The 20,001-nt window shown below is 40.5% G+C and overlaps 1 protein-coding gene across 1 annotated transcript in view; it reads left to right on the forward strand.

The window, feature by feature from the left end:
• The first annotated feature begins 5,010 nt into the window (after nt 1-5,010).
• LOC124131566 (semaphorin-2A-like) overlaps nt 5,011-20,001 on the forward strand; it is a 154,836-nt gene continuing 139,845 nt past the window's right edge. The window contains exon 1 of the mRNA XM_046494917.2: nt 5,011-5,220. The gene's annotated coding sequence lies outside the window, so the exon portion shown is untranslated. The remainder of the gene's footprint in view (nt 5,221-20,001) is intronic.

Raw genomic sequence — 20,001 nt, forward strand, 5'->3', positions numbered from 1 at the left:
ATCTTCCTCCATCTGTCTCTTCGTCCTGTATCCTCAGGCACATCTTTCCCGGACTCGGGTTAAATATAATACACAATCATCATGATGTTAACAAGGTCTACTCCCCTCCTACATTTGTCGTACACCTTTGAGTCTATCTTATGTACATCTGACTTTCGTGTCCTTCCAAATTCAATGGTGTTTGATTTGCTATTCTGGCTGTGACAAACGAGACATCTATCTTAGGTACCCTGGAGAGTTGGTGATGGTTCTCCACAAGTAGCACTGCTTCTGTAACACCCATCTATAGTCTCAACTCAGTCTGGCGTCCTACTACTCAGTATTTTACTGTGATTGGAATAGTATGTATTGTCCCTCTGCCTGCCAGACCCACACAGCAGATTCAGGACAGAAATGAACCAAACTAATCACAAATATGTCTGCTATAGATTTGTTTGTGCTATTACAAACTAAAACAGTCTAAAACTACTCTCTTCAACCTGAGCCCAGCCTCCATGTCGCCCCAGCTCTGTGTAAGGGAGATCTTTTTTCATGTCCTCCTTCATGTCCTCCCGTATGTGTGTGAGGGATGTCCTCCTTCACGTCCTCCCACCTGTGTGCGAGGGATGTCTTCCTTCATGTCCTCCCACCTGTGTGTGTGGGATGTCCTCCTTCACGTCCTCCCACCTGTGTGTGTGGGATGTCCTCTTTCACGTCCTCCCACCTGTCTGTGAGCGATGTCCTCCTTTACGTCCTCCCACCTGTGTGTGAGGGATGTCCTCCTTCATGTCCTCCCACCTGTGTGTGAGGGATGTCTTCCTTCATGTCCTCCCACCTGTGTGTGTGGGATGTCCTCCTTCACGTCCTCCCACCTGTGTTTGTGGGATGACCTCCTTCACGTCCTCCCACCTGTGTGTGAGGGATGTCCTCCTTCACGTCCTCCCACCTGTGTGTGAGGGATGTCCTTCTTCACGTCCTCCCACCTGTATGTGTGGGATGTCCTCCTTCATGTCCTCCAACCTGTTTTTGAGGGATGTCCTCCAACCTGTTTTTGAGGGATGTCCTCCTTCATGTCCTCCAACCTGTGTTTGAGGGATGTCCTGCATCATGTCCTCCCACCTGTGTGTGTTGGATGTCCTCCTTCATGTCCTCCCACCTGTGTGTGTGAGATGTCCTCCTTCACGTCCTCCCACCTGTATGTGTAGGATGTCCTCCTTCATGTCCTCCAACCTGTTTTTGAGGGATGTCCTCCTTCACGTCCTCCCACCTGTATGTGCGGGATGTCCTCCTTCATGTCCTCCAACCTGTTTTTGAGGGATGTCCTCCTTCACGTCCTCCCACCTGTATGTGCGGGATGTCCTCCTTCATGTCCTCCAACCTGTTTTTGAGGGATGTCCTCCTTCACGTCCTCCCACCTGTATGTGCGGAATGTCCTCCTTCATGTCCTCCAACCTGTTTTTGAGGGATGTCCTCCTTCACGTCCTCTCACCTGTGCGTGAGGTATGTCCTCCTTCACATCCTCCCACCTGTGTATAAGGGATATCCTCCTTCACAGCCTCCCACCTGTTTTTGAGGGATGTCCTCCTTCACGTCCTCTCGCCTGTGTGTGAGGTATGTCCTACTTCACATCCTCCCACCTGTGTTAAAGGGATATCCTCCTTCACGTCCTCCCACCTGTCTGTGAGGTATGTCCTCCTTCACATCCTCCCACCTGTGTATAAGGGATATCCTCCTTCATGTCCTCCCACCCGTGTGTGATTTATGTCCTCCTTCACGTCCTCCCACCTGTGTGTGAGGGGTGTCCTAAATGTTCTCCTCCACGTCCTCCCACCTCTGTGTAAGGGATGTCCTCCTTCAAGTCCTCCCACATGTCCTCCCACCTGTGTGTGAGGGAAGTCCTCCTTCAAGTTCACCTACCTATGTGTGAGGGATGTCCTCCTTCACGTCCTCCCACCTGTGTGTGAGGGACGTCCTCCTTCACGTCCTCCCACCTGTGTGTGAGGGACGTCCTCCTTCAAGTTCACCTACCTATGTGTGAGGGATGACTATGGTGATCTGTCAAGGCCCACCTATGTAATTCCTGTCTCTATTTTAGACCTCGATCTGCCTACAGTCACTAGTTTATCTATTTATATGGCAAATCAATCAGTCTGGTGTAAGCTTTCTCTCCAGCATCCGTCCAATATGTCTATTCTGTCATGACTTGCTCAAGCTTGGAATATTGAACCTATGCTCGGACTTGTACAAGAAATACCACCAATTCTCAAGCTGGGATCTACTTTGTACAACTAACGCAACCAGAACCCAATTCAACAGAGCGATCTTAGCCCTAAGGTGATTTTAAGTCCCATACTTTAACATGGTCTTAGGATGATCATAGCACTAAGATTGCTTTGTCAAACAGGGCCCAGTACTCATGCTAGAAACTACATTGTACAACAAATACAACCAGTACTCAGGCTAGAAACTACATTGTACAACAAATGCAACCAGTACTCAGGCTAGAAACTACATTGTACAACAAATACAACCAGTACTCAGGCTAGAAACTACATTGTACAACAAATACAACCAGTACTCAGACTAGAAACTACATTGTGCAACAAATACAACCAGTACTCAGACTAGAAACTACATTGTACAACAAATACAACCAGTTCTCAGGCTAGAAACTACATTGTACAACAAATACAACCAGTACTCAGACTAGAAACTACATTGTGCAACAAATACAACCAGTACTCAGACTAGAAACTACATTGTACAACAAATCCAACCAGTTCTCAGGCTAGAAACTACATTGTACAACAAATACAAACAGTTCTCGGATTAGAAACTACATTGTACAACAAATACAACCAGTACTCAGACTAGAAACTACATTGTACAACAAATACAACCAGTACTCAGACTAGAAACTACATTGTGCAACAAATACAACCAGTACTCAGACTAGAAACTACATTGTACAACAAATACAACCAGTTCTCAGGCTAGAAACTACATTGTACAACAAATACAACCAGTACTCAGACTAGAAACTACATTGTACAACAAATGCATCCAGTTCTCAGGCTAGAAACTACATTGTTTAACCGACCAATGGCTTTGTGAAAAGTGGGCGAATCCATTCAACATTCTGTACCCCTTTCATTTGCATGTAGATTCATATAATGATATAACATTTATACAGTTCAAACCAGTGGTGAACTTAAATGTTATAAAGGGGCTATCTCAAAATTTGACAGTCAACTGCTAAACGAAAACATTTAACTTCGAATTTTACCACCCACCCACCTAGCTTATTGCATTGAATATTTATTTATGTTTTTAACTTTTTAATGACAATAAATTTGGACATAATGGCAAAAGTTTCAGGATGACTGTGTTTTCAACCACCCACTAACAATGTTAAGGGACCGAACATTTGATCCTCTGGTAGGGGAGAAATGTGTTGTGATCTCCCGAAAATTGTTTGTCTTTCAGAGAAAAGAATTGTAAGACATACATCCTTGAAATGAAATGGTAGGTCCCTTAAGGTAGTACATGTGGTGGCTGATTGTCAACTTCTGCAACGATCTCTAAGAAGTCTTGAGTGTTCCAGCCTGCCACCCAACATATTGCAGGTCCCTGACCACTTTCTGACATGATGTAACGTCCCACTTATTGATTTCTGCAATCACTCGTGCATCATACATGTCGACCCATTTAATCATTCTCACTTAAGTAATAATTGTGGCATCAGCTTTTCAGCCCACATACAACAGCTGTACTAAATCACCTTTGCAGCCAGACCCATTCATTTGCCACAAATTCATTTTTATAATTGAGGAAAATTTTGTTGCTTCAGCTTTTAGTCCTTCACTAAGCAGGTCACAAAAACAATCAGAGAATAAAAAAAATGAATCACTGTAACCATTCAGTCCCATATAATTACCTCCCAGTGGGGATCCTGGGTTAGAATAGGTCCCTAGCACCCTATACTGGTCGTAAACGGTGACTAAATGGATCGGGTGGTCAGGCTGAGAGACTTTGTGGATTGTGTATTTTCATACGCCAATGAGTGGATCACTGCTCATAATATCAATCACTGGTTTCTGTGGCTCAGACTCAATTATTTACAGGCAGCTGAAATATTGCTGACTGGGGCGTCAAACAAAAAAACAAACCCCATTTACCAATGTTTGTTATATATATCCACATCAGTAATACAAGATGTTAGAATGTATGTCACTTCTGCCATTTGTCAAGCATCATGGATGTCCATTTGTCCTCATAAAGAAAATCAATATGTCTATTCCCCAGTCTGGTACTGCAGTGCTACCTGTACTGACTCATAAAACTCGCTGTCTCATTTTCATGTCTGTGTCCTTACTGTGGAGTTATCAAGCTGCACCTGACAGTCATTCAAGGGGAGATCGACACAAGTCTTCCATGTTAGACGGTCATTATACATACAATTCAGGATATGTCTTGTCTTTGCTAATCAAATTCCTCTTCTGCCCTGTGGAGAAGATTATCTAATTACTCAACCCAACATGTCCGTTTGCTGTCTGGGCATACAATAAACTTCTTAATCATTTGCAGCAAATATCAGCAATTCCAATCCGTCTGCTTAATCTGCTGTATCTGACCCAACCTTAAACCGAGAGATAAGGTAGTTTCAAGACCAGCTATTATCAACCTTGCGGTTTTGTCTTTTGGAGTCTGTTGCTTAACTTAATGATCTTCCATGGCCACCCTGAAGTAGTGAAAAAACTTGACAGATGTCTGTCCCAGTGCCCATTTGTGGTGTGTTATATCATTTTCTATCACTGAAATCCACCATTTCTCTGCACCCTCTCGGTTCATCAGACGTCTGCTACCCCATATTGTGATCACACAATCTACCCCCTACCCATAAGAGAACCTGTCTCTCTGTCTGTCTGGCCCTCAGTCCGTCTGATGCAGCTCCACTGGGGTATTGGCAGCCCTCTCTCCTCTCTGTGTGTGTCTCTCCAGCAGAGTGGTTCGCACCAGCAGTCTCTCAGCTAACTACTCTGACCGACCGACCGACCGACAGAGAGAGTGAGCAGGCTTGCAGGCTGAGAAGCGTCTCAGTCCCACTCACAACATAGAGGCAGGCACACTGCCAGTCAATCACTTGCTGTTACTCTGGACTCTACTCCATTATTCAATGCTCAATTCATTATTTGCTGCAGGGTGATGCAGGGACCATTATTCAGAATGGACAACAGTAAGGTAAGGCCGCGTTTGCATCAGAATGCCCTCGTTTCCTGATAAGCCGAAGCCGTTATTCCTTCACACCCAGTGTAAACACTGAACTGTGATGCCTTGCCTCCAGCCTCGGGGTTCCACAGTTCATGCTTGTATCTCTGTGCTCTACCTAGCTGTCACTTAGCCTTACTATGACTGCAATTCTCTACACAACTGGTAAGCTGTATTTATCATTCCCTTCTCAACCCATGACCACAGAATTACCAGTGACCAACTGAGAGTGTATGGCACTGGGTACGTTCTTCCTGTAAGTGCCCTGGCACTAATGCTGTACTACTTTCACAATGCTGTGTTATGTGTTTGAGGGTACCCTTTACGTGAACGTGGATTGTTGTTGGGAAGGGTTATGTGTTGGTGTAAGAGGAATGAATCATCTCTCGTGTTCATGTCTTTCCATTACTGTTTTGGTGGTCCAGGGATTAGGAGGGTTGCACATAACATATGGTGCTGGCTAACAGCACATACACTTCACACACAGCATCCTCAGCTGACCTGAATCTGGGTACCTCTGTCCATCAGTATCAACCTCGTGTAACTTGATAGTGTATGTGTCTGTTGTGTAAGTACATGTAACATCCTGCTCTCAAACTTGCTTCAGCCAGCAGCCTACACATTTATACAGTACTGTTTACGTTACTTTCATCATTGTCAACATTTTGTCGTGTCACATTTCAGATTAGCTGTACGTGTAATCCTGCTTATCAATCATTCAACCATAAATGACACTTGTATCAAATGAGGGAAAAACTGATGTATAGTTAACTGGAAAAAATCATCTGATGAATTACAATGTTATATATTGATAATGGTTTTAAAACTGAAGTTCAGGAATTTTGTTCAAGCAATGATATTGACACTGGAGGGGTAAATATTACATGATGATATGGTATAAGAGTTATCAATAGGGTTGATGATTGAGTGATTACAATCTCAAACTGATGACGATTGATTGATTGGTCGGGTCTTCTCAGTTACTGTCCACGCTTCTTGTATTGTGGAGTCTCCTTGACATTTCAAAACAAACAATCCTTCCTATCAGCCAGCACAATACTGAGAGATGTGGAGCAAATCTCACCAGGATCTCACCGGCTACTTCAGAGATGACTTGGAGAAACATTTTGTCTCATTTCGGTACATTACAGACCAGTAAAATCTGTGTTTGTCTAAATCCTTGACACTTAGATGATAATACTTCACAGTTGCTCCCTTGTTTATCTTCATGCCATGCATAAGTTGAATCGTTTTGAAAATATGCCTCTTGTCATTTTATCCTGTTATGGTATGCTAAGGTCCACAGACGCGGGATTTGTGGGCTTGTGTTTCTGGTGCTCGTAGTAAAAATGAATATATCTCATATATCTCATATATCTTAATAATTGGTGATATTGAATATATATATATATCATGATTATTACAGTTTGATACTTTTGAATACAACCTAAGTTTGAAGTCTTTGAAACACATTTAGAAGTGATACACATAAGCATGAGAATTTATGGATGTCAACATCTTTATTATGAGGAACACAGCGTTTCGGAGTATATACTTACTCCTACGTAAATATATACTCGGAAATGTTGTGATCCTCATAATAAAGAAGATGACATTCATAAATTCTCTTCCTTGACTTTAGTATGTATGGTTATCTGTGAGTATATCCTGATTGCTAAATATCATGATCTTTCATGAATGCCACATAAGGATGTATTTATCCATGACATATATCATGAATATTGTCGTATATATATATTTTTCAACTGAAACTTAATATAAAGTGATGTAACTTCATGTATAATAAGGGGCGGTCGGGTAGCCTAGTGGTTAAAGCGTTTGCTCGTCACGCCGAAGACCCGGGTTCGATTCCCGACATGGGTACAATGTGTGAAGCCCATTTCTGGTGTCCCCCCGCGGTGATATTGCTGGAATATTGTTAAAAAGCGGCGTAAAACCATACTCGCTCGCTTGCTCATATATAATAAATATTCAACATATGCAGCATTATGAAAAGTTTGTAATGCATATTGTAGCACTTAAGGCGGTGTAATAAATAATGCATTGCATAATTGCATCAGTTTGTCTTTGAAATAACAGGCCTTGAGCCGCTATGTTCAATTTTTCAAGCCATTTGAATGCGAAATTGTCCTTTTAGAACATTTGAAAGCATCAATACATTTTATTGGAATCTATTCATACCATAATGTACTAGTTGAATCCTTATTGATACATAGGCATGTTGGATTGTGTTGAAGGATGGGCGATTCATTGGCCTATACATCAAAATGTTGACATCATGTGAAAGTGCAAATTTATTCCCTTGTATTATAAATTCAGACACTTGTCTCTTAGGCTTTGTATACTGGAGACTCCAGCCTTTCTACTGCTGCTTTAAAATCACTTTGGGAAATGAAACCGTGATCCAATTAGTGTTGTTATTGAAATTTAAGGTTCACTGGCACTTATATCAGTTAGACAGTAAAACTCCATATATCATACATTGCTAACGTCATTGATTTATAAGACATCCTTTATTGTGCTACTCAAAATTCACTCGATCATACTTCTAAATTGCCGAAATTGGATCATATATGACAGACCTGGCCAACCATCACGATGTATTTTATGCCTGTTCTGCCTGTCTGCGGTAGAATGTCCGTCTAATTAGGCACCCCAAGGCTTTTTTCCATTTACCTATTTACAAGTCTATGGTCTCCCTGGGATGAGAATGTCATGAGAGCCCTTACCCTCTTACCCTAAACACCACCCTGCATGGAAGCCATGTATGTAAAAGTACGAGATTCAATTTAGGAATATGCCTCATTTGTAAATTGTTTCATTGTACCACTGGAGGCACAGAGTATGGATCTATTAGATCAGCGATAGATTGGGCTTGACATTTCCTCTTTGGAACTCTTCCGTGGTTTATATTCTACCTTCTGCCTTTGCTTCTAGTGAATGTTATATGCAAGCCTTTTAACCAATGTATGTGTTTGAGGATGAAATGAGATGAACTGAATATATTTAACGACCATTTGTGAGATCTGGTGTAGAGAACATACAGTGAGAGGATGTGCTGACATGAACTGAAAGAGAAGCTATCATGTGGATATTTTCAAATGTCAGGACATCCATTTGTGGTGACACAAATGTTCCGGGATAAAATGGAGTGATATCACTGTCAACTGGATGTAGCAAATTCAAAGGGATTTTGAAAATCAGTTCAAGAACCTGAAATTTGTTATTTGCATAAACAACCATTTCTGTTCAATTTCTTCTGTATCATATTTATAGTTGACTTTACATGAATGGAGTGGTAGATAGCTTTATGGTAGGACGTTCCATGTTTCCCTTCCCTTATGTATGGGTACAATGTGCAAAACCAGCTCTGACTGTCCCCTGCCATGATATAGCTTCAAGGTTACTAACAGCAGCAAAACAACTCACTCACTCAACATGAATCCGTGAATGATTTAATGTTTGATTCTTTGTTTGTTTGTTGTTTGTAAAGCTGCGCTCAGCAATATTCCAGCTATATGACGGCGGTCTGTAAATAATTGAGTCTGGACCAGACAATCCAGTGATTGACTTCATGAGCATCGATACAACAAACTGGGATATGATGACAATCATGAACCAAGTCAGTGAGCCTGACCACCAGATCCTGTTGGTCACCTCTAACGACAAGCATGGGTTGCTGAAGACATTCTAACCCTGATCTTCATGGGTAGAATGATTTAATAAAAAGGTGGATAACGTACATGCCAATCCAAGTTCCAATACTTGTGCTAATATGAGGAATGTATATTTGTAAGACATGTCAAAGTTATTGTTTCTGAAACCTGTCTTCATGACCTACTGGTTGTTCAATATGTTATATTGAATATATCACCTGTCTGTTTGTGAACATGGAGCCAGGTGTTGCCAGTCCTGTAAAGGTTGTTTTCATCGCAAGAGTGAAGGGAGTTGTTTCAGTGTAATTGGGGGCAGTGAGTACATAGCCTAGTGGTTAAAGCATAAACTCATCATGCCGAAGTACTAGATCCGATTCCCATAACATAATATGTGAAATGATGATGATGATGTTGATGATGTTGATGATGATGATGATGATGATGATGATGATATATTTCTGGCCATTTTAGCTGTGATTTTACTGGACTCACTCACCTTAAGGGCATTGATGACCCCACTATCTGAGGCACCACAATTCGCTGTGCAGAGTTGCTTCCCTTGGACAGGTCAGAAACCTATGATCATGGGTTCGAATCCTATTCAACCCTGATTGTGGTTCTAGGTTTGTCAGCACCATACCCATGCTCATGGATTTTACCAAAGCGGTAAACGTCTGAGACCTGCATCACTTCAGGTTTTAAAACTGACATGCCTATGATATAACTGAAATAATGTTCGAAGCAACATTAAGCTCACTCACTCACTCATACATTCTTGCTAGTGTTACACATCTGTATGATCAATACAGACACTCTGTTTATACTGTGGTTCAGGTCGATATTGATAAAACACAATGATTCCTGAATAAACATAGTTATTATCAGTATTAAGTTTTCTTTGTCATTAATTACATTATAATCATCATAAAAGTAATGAAACAAGCCCATATTATGTTTTTCTTTGGCAAAAATAATGAAACTAATAATTTTCAGTTATGATGACCGAATTTCACTATTGTGGAAGACTGTGGAACTTTGATAATGGAATTAATTACATTTATCTGTTGTATGTGTCTCAAAATGCATGAAACTTTAGAAAACTGTCAATATTGATGTGTTGAATAAATTGTAGACCTTTTTACGAAATATGTTTGACTGTTTGTTCTTTGATACAGATGTTGTTTGGAGAGGCTTTTGATATTTGATCTTTATGTTCTGTCAAATGTCAAAGCGTTTTCATTTCAGTTTTAGTTTCTTGTTTTTGTTTTGTTTTTCACTTTTCTATTTGCTCTGAATTTGGTCTTTTTGAAACCTAAGAAATTATGTCTTTCAAATGTCAGATCGTCAGCAAAGACGTTTAAATTTTCAAGACTATTGAATGAAAACTTGTCATTATAGAACATCTCAAACACGTATTGATCGTTGGTCTTGAGGCAAGACATCACTTTCTTTGATATCTGCAACATTTTGATAACTATGCCAGTTAAGTGACAGTTCATACATATAACTGAAGGGGCTTCTCCTGGTGAGCAGTGATGTATAAAAACAGCAAATAAAGGATATATTGGACTATGTTCAAGGGGGAGACATCAATCAAGGTTAGAAAAATGTTCACATTTTTCTTTTTTAGGAACTGTTTGAAGTTTCAAAAGTCATCTTGGGTGAAACATATTATGCAATGTGAAAAGGAGATATTTTTTTGTTTTGAAGATTGCAAAGATGTATTCTCGGCCTTAGAAGACAAACAGTATTGTAATTTTCTGAACATTATCCTGGCCTTGCATGACATCAGTAGGCCAGACCAGGTTACCATTTTGTTTTACATGCCAGACTACCCTACATTTTGAAAAATCAAAAAAGAATTACTGCATTAAAAGTTTGTATTTTAAGACACCTTTTTGTTAATAATTTTTTTTCAATATTTTAATGATAGATATGGATTTAGGCAGCATAACCCTACTCACTCACACATTCAATATTCAAAATTACTCTGACAACATTTTTCTTCTTTCACCTCCTGTTTCTTGGCCCCTATTAATAAAAAAATATGCAGCAATACATTGAACAATTCATCAAACAATACATTAAACATTACATAGCATAACTTTAAATTGATCTGGCCTAAATAAATTTGAGTCTACGTTCTGTCAATATTTAATAACATTCTTGTAAATTTCAAATCCTAGCCTTTTTAAACATATCTCTTCATACACTTCTCATGATAAAATAACATCATACACAAAATTAGCAAGGAGTCAATTTAGAAATTTCATCATAGCTGAGAATGCTTTACTATCCCACCTTAAGATCTGATCATTTGCTGGGGAATAGGGTGAGGGTTTATGGTGTCTGATAGTCTGGGATTCCATTCTGAGAATATGCTTGATGTATGCCAAGGTGTGTGGCATCCTGTGCTGCTTCATCCTGTGCTGGTTCATCCTGCCTCCACCACGTTCCTGAAGAAGCTAGCCTAGTCATTACTGGCTGTAAATCAAATGTCGAGGCACTAAAGGTTTGTTACAATGGTTTTACGGCTACTGTCCTGAATCCCTGCACTTGGTGTCCGAATTACATCTAATAAACCCACCTTAGTGACTGCGACAAAGCTGAAACCAGTGTCTAATGGGAGAGTAGTCAATATGTTGTTGTTTGTACAGAACAAGGTCAAGACATTGTCTTCAAAGTCCCCTTCCAGCCCTGGTTACATTGTCCAGTAGTGTATGTTTCAGTGATTATGTGTGGCTACATGGCTTATAACAGAAATTTTTTAAGCGATGGATTTAAAGTAATTTCTGTTCTTCCAGGTACCCATCGCCCAGGTTGGTTTTAAACTGAGTGATATAAGACATCTAATGATGTAGATTTAACTATAATACTTCAATATACAACTTGAGAGAAAGTTGGCACAGTCGCTTTGGGTGTTCATTTCGCTGTACAGAGTTATGTCACTTAGGCATGCAAGGATTCAAATCCAAAATTCGCATAGATTTGGATCTTTTCTTTGTTAGAACTATACCCTTGCTCATGGGTTTCACAAAGATGGCGAACATCTAAGACCTGCATCACTTTGAGGTTCTTCATTCATCAAGCTGCATGCAGTGGTATATTGAAGCACTGTTCCCGCTTTCAAGGCCAGTGCAGTCACTCCATATCCAACTATGGGGTAACACTGCACTGACTTCAAATGTAAGATGACCACCATCAGCGTATTTCATCCTATGTTTATTGCTTCTCAGTTTATTTAGTATTGAATAATTCTACATGGTCGAGATATATCTGTGCCAACCATGTTTTTCACAGTGACAAGATCAAACTGGAATATGGGATTTGAGACGGCCATAACTATCACTACCACATGTGTCAATAATACATGTATTTCTGCCATATCAGTTTATTCAGAGAATCTAAATAGCCTGACGATGTAGTAAATCAGAGGAAGATTATGATGTGCCCAATCAAGATCTGATTTGGAATTGATGAAATGGCCAGATAAACACAGTATGTGTGCTGTGTGGAGAATGTGTTTGCAGTACACAGCAATATCCATGTATAACCTCGCACTCCATGCTAATGCATCCTCTGCAATCCCCCACTATAACAAGAAAAACAGTGGAGATGATGACAAGATCAATGATTCCTGATTTCCCCTTATAATGAAGATGATCAGGCTGCACACAGAACATCGGGCTTTTCCAATAATTTGGCAGACATTATTTCTTGTCATGCCTGGGTCGGTATTTGAAGGTCAAGGACCTGTGTCCCTTCCTCTTGTTAATTGCATCGCTTCATACACACATTAACCCTCTTGAAAATTGGGAAATATCGCTATTTTCACATGGGATTTGTGTGGAGGTATTTTTGGCTACGTTGAGCCATTTATGATGAGAATCCTCCTGTTCCACTCTGAATTGCCAATACATACAAGGTCAAGTGGTTTTTAACCTCCGATGAGATTTTTGTCCAAGTTTGCCGATGTTCCCCAAGGTAAACACTGCCACGTGGGAAGAAAGGAAGATAACTCTTTATCATTCCGATAATAGCCATTACGATGCATGGACATGCATAGCGTGTGTTATGATTGTAAATTGTGTATGTATGTAGACCATTCGTATTGTCCTGCCGCGTTGGTTTATCCCCAATGTTTGGCAGGCAAATAAAAAAGGATGTCACCAATATAAACATATACACAGGCATCTCCACATGTTTATCAATGAAACAGATAGACTACAGATGTGTTTACATAGACTGGGATATCCACTAGATGTATGCAAATACTGGGTGGTTATTGACCATGGGTGGGAATTACGGATCCTGCTTATTTCTTTGAGGCAGACCAATCGTTCTGAGTGTTAATTCTTCTCAGAAGTGGCATAGCCTTGTGGTTATGGCAGTTATACGTGATACCAAAGTCACAGGCTTGATTCCCTACAAGGGTACAATATCTGAACCGATTTCTGATGTCCCTTTCTGTGATATTGCTGGAATATTGCTTAAAACCATACTCACTCCCTCTCTGAAGTTCAACTTGACAAGGTACACACATACTATGTATGTTAACTCAGACTCCATTGACTCAGTGTAGTTTAAAACAATTTCAATGTCTTGTTCTTGAAGAATCTTTTTAACACAGTTGTCTAAAATAGTCACGTCTCGAACTTCGGATAACACGATCTATTTCCGATGGTCATGAGGACTTGGACAAACAAGGTTTTGACTGTGTTTCATTCAGAATGTGAAAATAGTTGAACTTATTCTGTAGAATTAAATTGCAAGTCTTAAATAAAGTTTGAACTTCCAAGTATACCTAAACATGTTTTGGGAGCAATAAAAATGATAGGGGAAATCAATGATGAGGAGTGATTTATTTTGGGGTCTGACATAAAAATGGTATTAGTGGGGTCCTGTTTTCTTTAGCTGTGTTTAATGAAATACGGGGATAAGGTCAGCGGCAGAAGGCTCTGTGAACCCCCGGCATCGATCATGTGTGATATCACTCATTGTTTGCAATAAATATAGTTTTTGTAAGATAAAAGTGTCTGCAAGTGTAAGCGAGCCCCTCTGTCGATCAATACTCTTTAAGCTTCCTCTCATTGAGTGATTTGATGAATTGCTGGTACGGAGGCTGGGACAAGCTAGCCGCAAGGGATTTAATCAACATTTGGTAGTAGTTTCATATCGCCCAAATAGCCCCACCTGTCCTTGACTTAGAAATTCATCACGCTCTCTTTATTGAGGCCTGTTTAAGTTTTTTTCAGCATTAGATTAAAGATTTGGGATGGAAGGATTTGATTTTGCCTGCTACTTTATGTCTTAAGGGCAGCAATGTTATCGAGATCATGTATGATATAATTTGTAAAATATGCTGTAATTATGAAAAATGTGTTTCCCTTGAGACTGGCATTCCAATGATGAGAGAGAAGGGATTAATATGCTATAAATAGTTTTTTGGTCACGTCTGTGCAGAAAACAAGCTGTGTCTCATGCAGTACAACTTGATTAAAAATAATCAGATGTCAGACTTGTAACATTTAAAATTGCTGAAGCTATACAAAAAAGCTGTGTAAAACTGCCTATGTATACCTACAATAATGCAAATGATTCACTTTTTTATTGCTAGTGTGGCATTAAACAACAAGTACACACATATTCACATTTCAGAAGTTTGAACAGATGTCATGATATGACTAGTCTTGTATTGTAGGCACTTGGTCTTGGTCTGATGATAGGATTGCCCTCCATGTTGCTGCCTAGGACCCACTCACTCACTCACTCACTCACTCACTCACTCACTCAAATGGAGCGGTGGAATAGCTCATCAAGCCCAAGTTCAGTTCCACCTTGGTGCAATGTGTGAAGCCCATTTCTTATGCTTCACACACTAATATTGTGGAAATATTGCTAAAAGCAGCTTAAAACCACACTCACCAAGTGTTGAAAATGGAGCCAGTCTGCCAAGCCAAGACTTTTTTTTCTGTAATCCACTTTTTTTCCATTATTGGTTTGAAATAGCTAATCTCATGGCTGCAAGCATTTACACATAAGGTTCCACTGCCGTATCACCACTTATCATTTATTTGGTCAATTTGATAAATGTATGTGTCTGGTATCGAGAGCAGCGTCCAATGAAGTGATGTGGGTCTACTGTAATACATGAGGATCTGGGGCCAGGGAGGCTGGGAGAGAAGTGTAACAGATTACTTACATCATTTTACAGGGCTATAATCAGTCACTAACAGCAATTTAAATGAATGAGTTTGTGAAATAACCCAATGTTGTGTAGCAACATACAGTTTTATTGATTACCTCTTTACACTGAATATTGCAACATTTTTCACCCCGATGTAAGTTTGGATGCACTCAATTCTCTTTCGGATGAAATGCTGCAAAAAGTATTTATTAGGCGAGGAAGTACGAAAATGTTAATTATTAATTCAGCATGACAGTCGTACAGTGCGCATGCATAAAATGGCACAGGTGGCTACACATCGCTGCATTTGATGGTACGAAAATATGTGTTCCTTCACCGACGCCGTGTAACAACTGTGTCTGCCTGAGTTGTGATGTCATTGCCTGCTACAAATCACATCGTCCTGAACAGCATGTGCACAAAGGGCAACATGCATGCACACACACATTTTCAAGGAATTTGGCCAATGTGTAATGTCACTTTGACCCATCCCATTATTCCGCAATAATCTGGGCGGTTTTCTTGAAACAAAACAAAACTTGATAGACAGAGATTTTCAGATTTTCTAATGCATTTTCCATGCAATCTGGAAATGAAAAAGAATATTAGAATGTCAAGTTGGATAGTTTTGTTCGAAAGGACAGGTTAGTTTGGTGCCAATGGAGAGATTTTGCTTGTAAGAGATATTGACTTGGGGGTTGTGGAAGCAGTAGACTGAGTCAGGCCGCTTGACAACTGTGTTGTAATGGTGGGAATAATTGTCCTTAGAAGTCCATCAGTTTACACTGCAGGGGTCTGTCAGGGCTGGTCTCCCCTGGGTCGTCTCCCCTCCCTGGGAGACAGATGGGGAGAGCTTGCCAGCCTGACAACCCCACAGGAACAATCTGACACCCCGGGCTCCGACCTAGCACTGGGTCTGTTTTATGGCAACCATTTTCCCTGTTTCCAATTTGATTAGAGCAATGAAAATAATAGATGCTTGAGGCCTAAAGTTTGTTTTTTCAATTGTGCAAGCTGTCTTTTTTTTTGTTTCGGGGGGGGGAATACTGTAACATGAAACACTTCATCGTCATCACAGACTCTGCAAGACATATCTGTCAGCTGCAATACATACTGGGTTACTGTTACAATGATTACCATTATATATCTATTGAATAATATTTCTGTTCCATGTCAGTGAATTTTACTTGGAGTGAATCCTGAATCTATGTAAAGCATTTGGTATTGTAGGCCTGTAACATTCATAAATGAAATTTGATGGGATATTGTAAATGAAGAAAACCAGTCCTGCTGTTCAACTGAGGGTGGTAACGATTCTTTGAATGTTTTATCGTGCATGGTTACAGCTTTGGTCATGGTCCCTAAAAGAACAAATCAGTGACGAGGGAGATCTGAATAATGTCGGTAGGACAGTTTTACAAATGCTTGGTGACTGTAGGTGTTGCAGAATTTGTCTTGTTTCTTTTTCATGAGACTGGTGTATGACTATCAAGTTTAAATATTCAATTCACATTCCAAATTTTTCTGATAATATTTATACCCCCTGTGGGATGTTGGGTTAGATTAGGTCTTCAGCAACCAATTCTGGCCATAAGAGGTGATTCAATGGATCAAGTGGTCAGACTGGTTGGTAAGACTGTATGTAGTCGTACTCCAATGGTGAGGGGCACTGCTTATTATATCAAATATCACAGATTTGACATATCCAGACAGTTTTACAGACTGCAGTGATATAGCTGTATTGCTCAGAGTGATATACAACAAACAAATGAATAGAATATATAAGTATTTGTACTCCTAACCTCCACCCCGCATTAATCACACCATAAACATCAGAATCAATGATATCACTATCCTTCAACTTATCTGAAAACAACTTATCTGAAAACCACATTTGTTTCTACCCAACATTTATTCAGCTCCAAATTCTGCCATGATGGATTCCTTCCAGCCATGTTCCTGCATCCTCTTGTATATCTTTCTGTACTTGTTTATGCAAACACTGTCATGGCATTGTGGGTTTACAGCATGCTAGCATCGTTCAGAGGAGACCATCACCAGGTTGTAAGTGTCAAGTACACCTTGGCAGGATCCAGCCATCACTCAACTCAATCTATTCTGGTTGCGAGGGGCAGGTGAGCAACATCTCAATATGTCTGCAAGTCTTGCACCGAGTGGCCTGCTATCCGATGTTGCTTTTATTGGCAGTGAAGATTATGATCTATGCAGTGCTCCCACAACAAAGAAATACACCTCTGCCTTTGTGGTGAAGGTTTTTGGATAATAACTGCAAGAGAAGAATCTCATGTGGCATCTTGAGGAGTATCATCTTCAGGAACTATCAGATGATGGTATTTTGCAATAAGACCACCTTAATTGACGTGTCAGAGTGAGCAGGATTGAAAAATGTCTGACCAAGATTCTCGAGGATGTGATTTTTTATCCTAGGACCACTTCATATTTCACTGGGACATTTGTGAGAGTGCTATCAACAAACTTAATTAACTTGGCTTTATCGCCATGCATTAATCTTGAGTCCTGTGGGGACTCCAGGTCACGTGAGGTCTCCCTCATCCTATTCTTGTCACAGCAGCAAACTTAATTTGAGGATTGGATGGTGAGAATGTGTGACTGGGTTGATGTGTGTTGTACCCCAGTGGTGTGTACCCTTGTTCATTCTATCACTTATTTACTGTCGACCATGATAGCAATGGAATGTTGTTTGCTGTAGAGAAAAAAGACATTCCCCCTCTGTATCAAAGAATGTAAATAAGACAGATTTATCCAATAGGAGGATACACCATAGCGTAGATTTAATCACTAGGCTTGATGATGCGCCATTATACAGATTTATCCACTAGGCATGAGGATGCACTGTAACATAGATTTATCCAATAGGTTTTAGGATGTTCCGTCGCAGCTCCATCAAAACTAAGAATTAGTCTTGTGAGATGTGATCCATCCTAGTATTAGCCAAGCTCAGCATCCATTGTGGACACTGGATCCCCAGTTTATTTTCATTTTATGACAAGCATGGGGCACAGGAGACCTTTCCCTCACCCCAAGCCCACTGGGGCTCGATTTTGTTGGGCCTGTCTCTGATGTAAGCTTAAGTTTCTCCCAATACCGATCAGAATCCCATTCTCCAGATTCCTGCTCCATGTGCAGTGATGACAAAAAGTCTCTGAGGATGCCATAACCTATCCAAACATCCACCACTGGAAGTTCAGGTGGCGATAAGGAGCTGGTCTGTTACCTGCCGTTTTGGTGCATATTAACCTGCTTCAGGCAATCCAAGGCTTGATGCATTGATGAAACCATGCCTTGCCGATTCAAGAGATGTTCTATCCTGTGAGCAGGACTAATCCTGACGCTACTCAGACACATAGTACAGCAAGATTACATGCTTTAAGCAGTTAGACCAAGCATATTCTGCTATATTTAGAGTCGGCAGTATTAGTTAAGATTAGATCTTTTGAAAAGTTGATGTAGTCCATCCATGTGGTATATTCAGCCGAATCAACTCGGCATATTGGAAATGGCTCCCACTTCCATCAATCTGTAATGGTCTAAATTTGGCTTGTTAATAACATATTGGCACTAAGAGTGTTTGTGTTCTTACTTGCGCTACGTCAATTTCTACTACATCATGTGAAATTGATTGCATCACATCGCGGTAACGTCTTGTCCCCTCCACAACTTCAGGCCTGCCAATGAAATATTCATCAAGTGCTTGACAGGTAATTACTGCATCCTCATGCTTTGATGGTTCAAGGCAAAGACATGCTCATGCTGAAGGGACAGGTGTTGCACAGGTAATCGAAGTGAGCAGTCCAATCACAGACATGAACGCAGGTTGCAAAACTGAACACAGCAAATGCAGCTTCAGATTTAGCAACTAAGTTTTTTTACCTGATCCAATTACAATCCTCTGGCAGTGGCAAGTAACATGAGTGGGATGTCAGGCAGAAAAAGTTAAAGCAAAGGTATTGTTTAGAACATCATATGTCCTTATGGAGGAACAGACCGTCATGTAAGAAACTGCATTTGACGTATTTAGGCGAACCCGAAACCGGGTTCAATTCCAAGTTTTGTCTGGTTATATTTCTAGGTTTGTCAACACTATGTCCTGTGCTCAGGGTTTTCTCCAAAGTGATAAACATCTAGGACCTTCATCACCTCAGACTTGCCTTCCACATCAGTCTTGACACACTGTGATATAACTGAAATACTGTTGAAAGGGTCATTAACAGTAGTGTGTCCATTACATTCCTCTAGGTATACATAAACAGTTTAACACATTATGAATATGTACGCTCTGTATATCTTTAATGTTTCATGTTTGAAGTCTGATTGTTTATAATCACACTGTACAGCTTGTTTTCTACACGAGACATGTCTCCTCGGGGTGTCAAGCTGAAACGGGGGCACGGGTTGCCCAGTCGTCTTAGGCCCCGCGATTCGCTGTGCCGAGTTGCGTCCCTTGGGCATGCCAGAAACCTATGATTATGGATTCGAATCCCGGTTCGCCCCGGTTATGTTTCTAGGTTTGTCAGCACCATACCAGTGCTCATGGGTTTCACCGAAGCGGTAAATATCTGAGCCCTGCATTACTTCAGGCTTTCCTCCCACATTAAGCTGACACGCTGTGATATAACTGCAATACTGTCAAAAGCTATGTTAAACCCAACTCACTCACTCAGTCTCTCAGCTGAAACACTGTGATATACCGCGATACCTGAAATGCAGTAAGAAGCAGCTCAGTCACTCATATGTCCTTAACATCAGACATCCAGGCTTGAGCTGACTATGATTCAAGGTTTGTCAGCACCATATCCGTGCTCATGGGTTTCACCAAAGTGATAAACGTCAGAGACCTACATCACATCA

The sequence above is a fragment of the Haliotis rufescens genome, unplaced genomic scaffold, assembly GCF_023055435.1.
Source record: "Haliotis rufescens isolate VD_foot unplaced genomic scaffold, xgHalRufe1.0.p SCAF_1, whole genome shotgun sequence".
Classification (NCBI taxonomy): domain Eukaryota; kingdom Metazoa; phylum Mollusca; class Gastropoda; order Lepetellida; family Haliotidae; genus Haliotis; species Haliotis rufescens.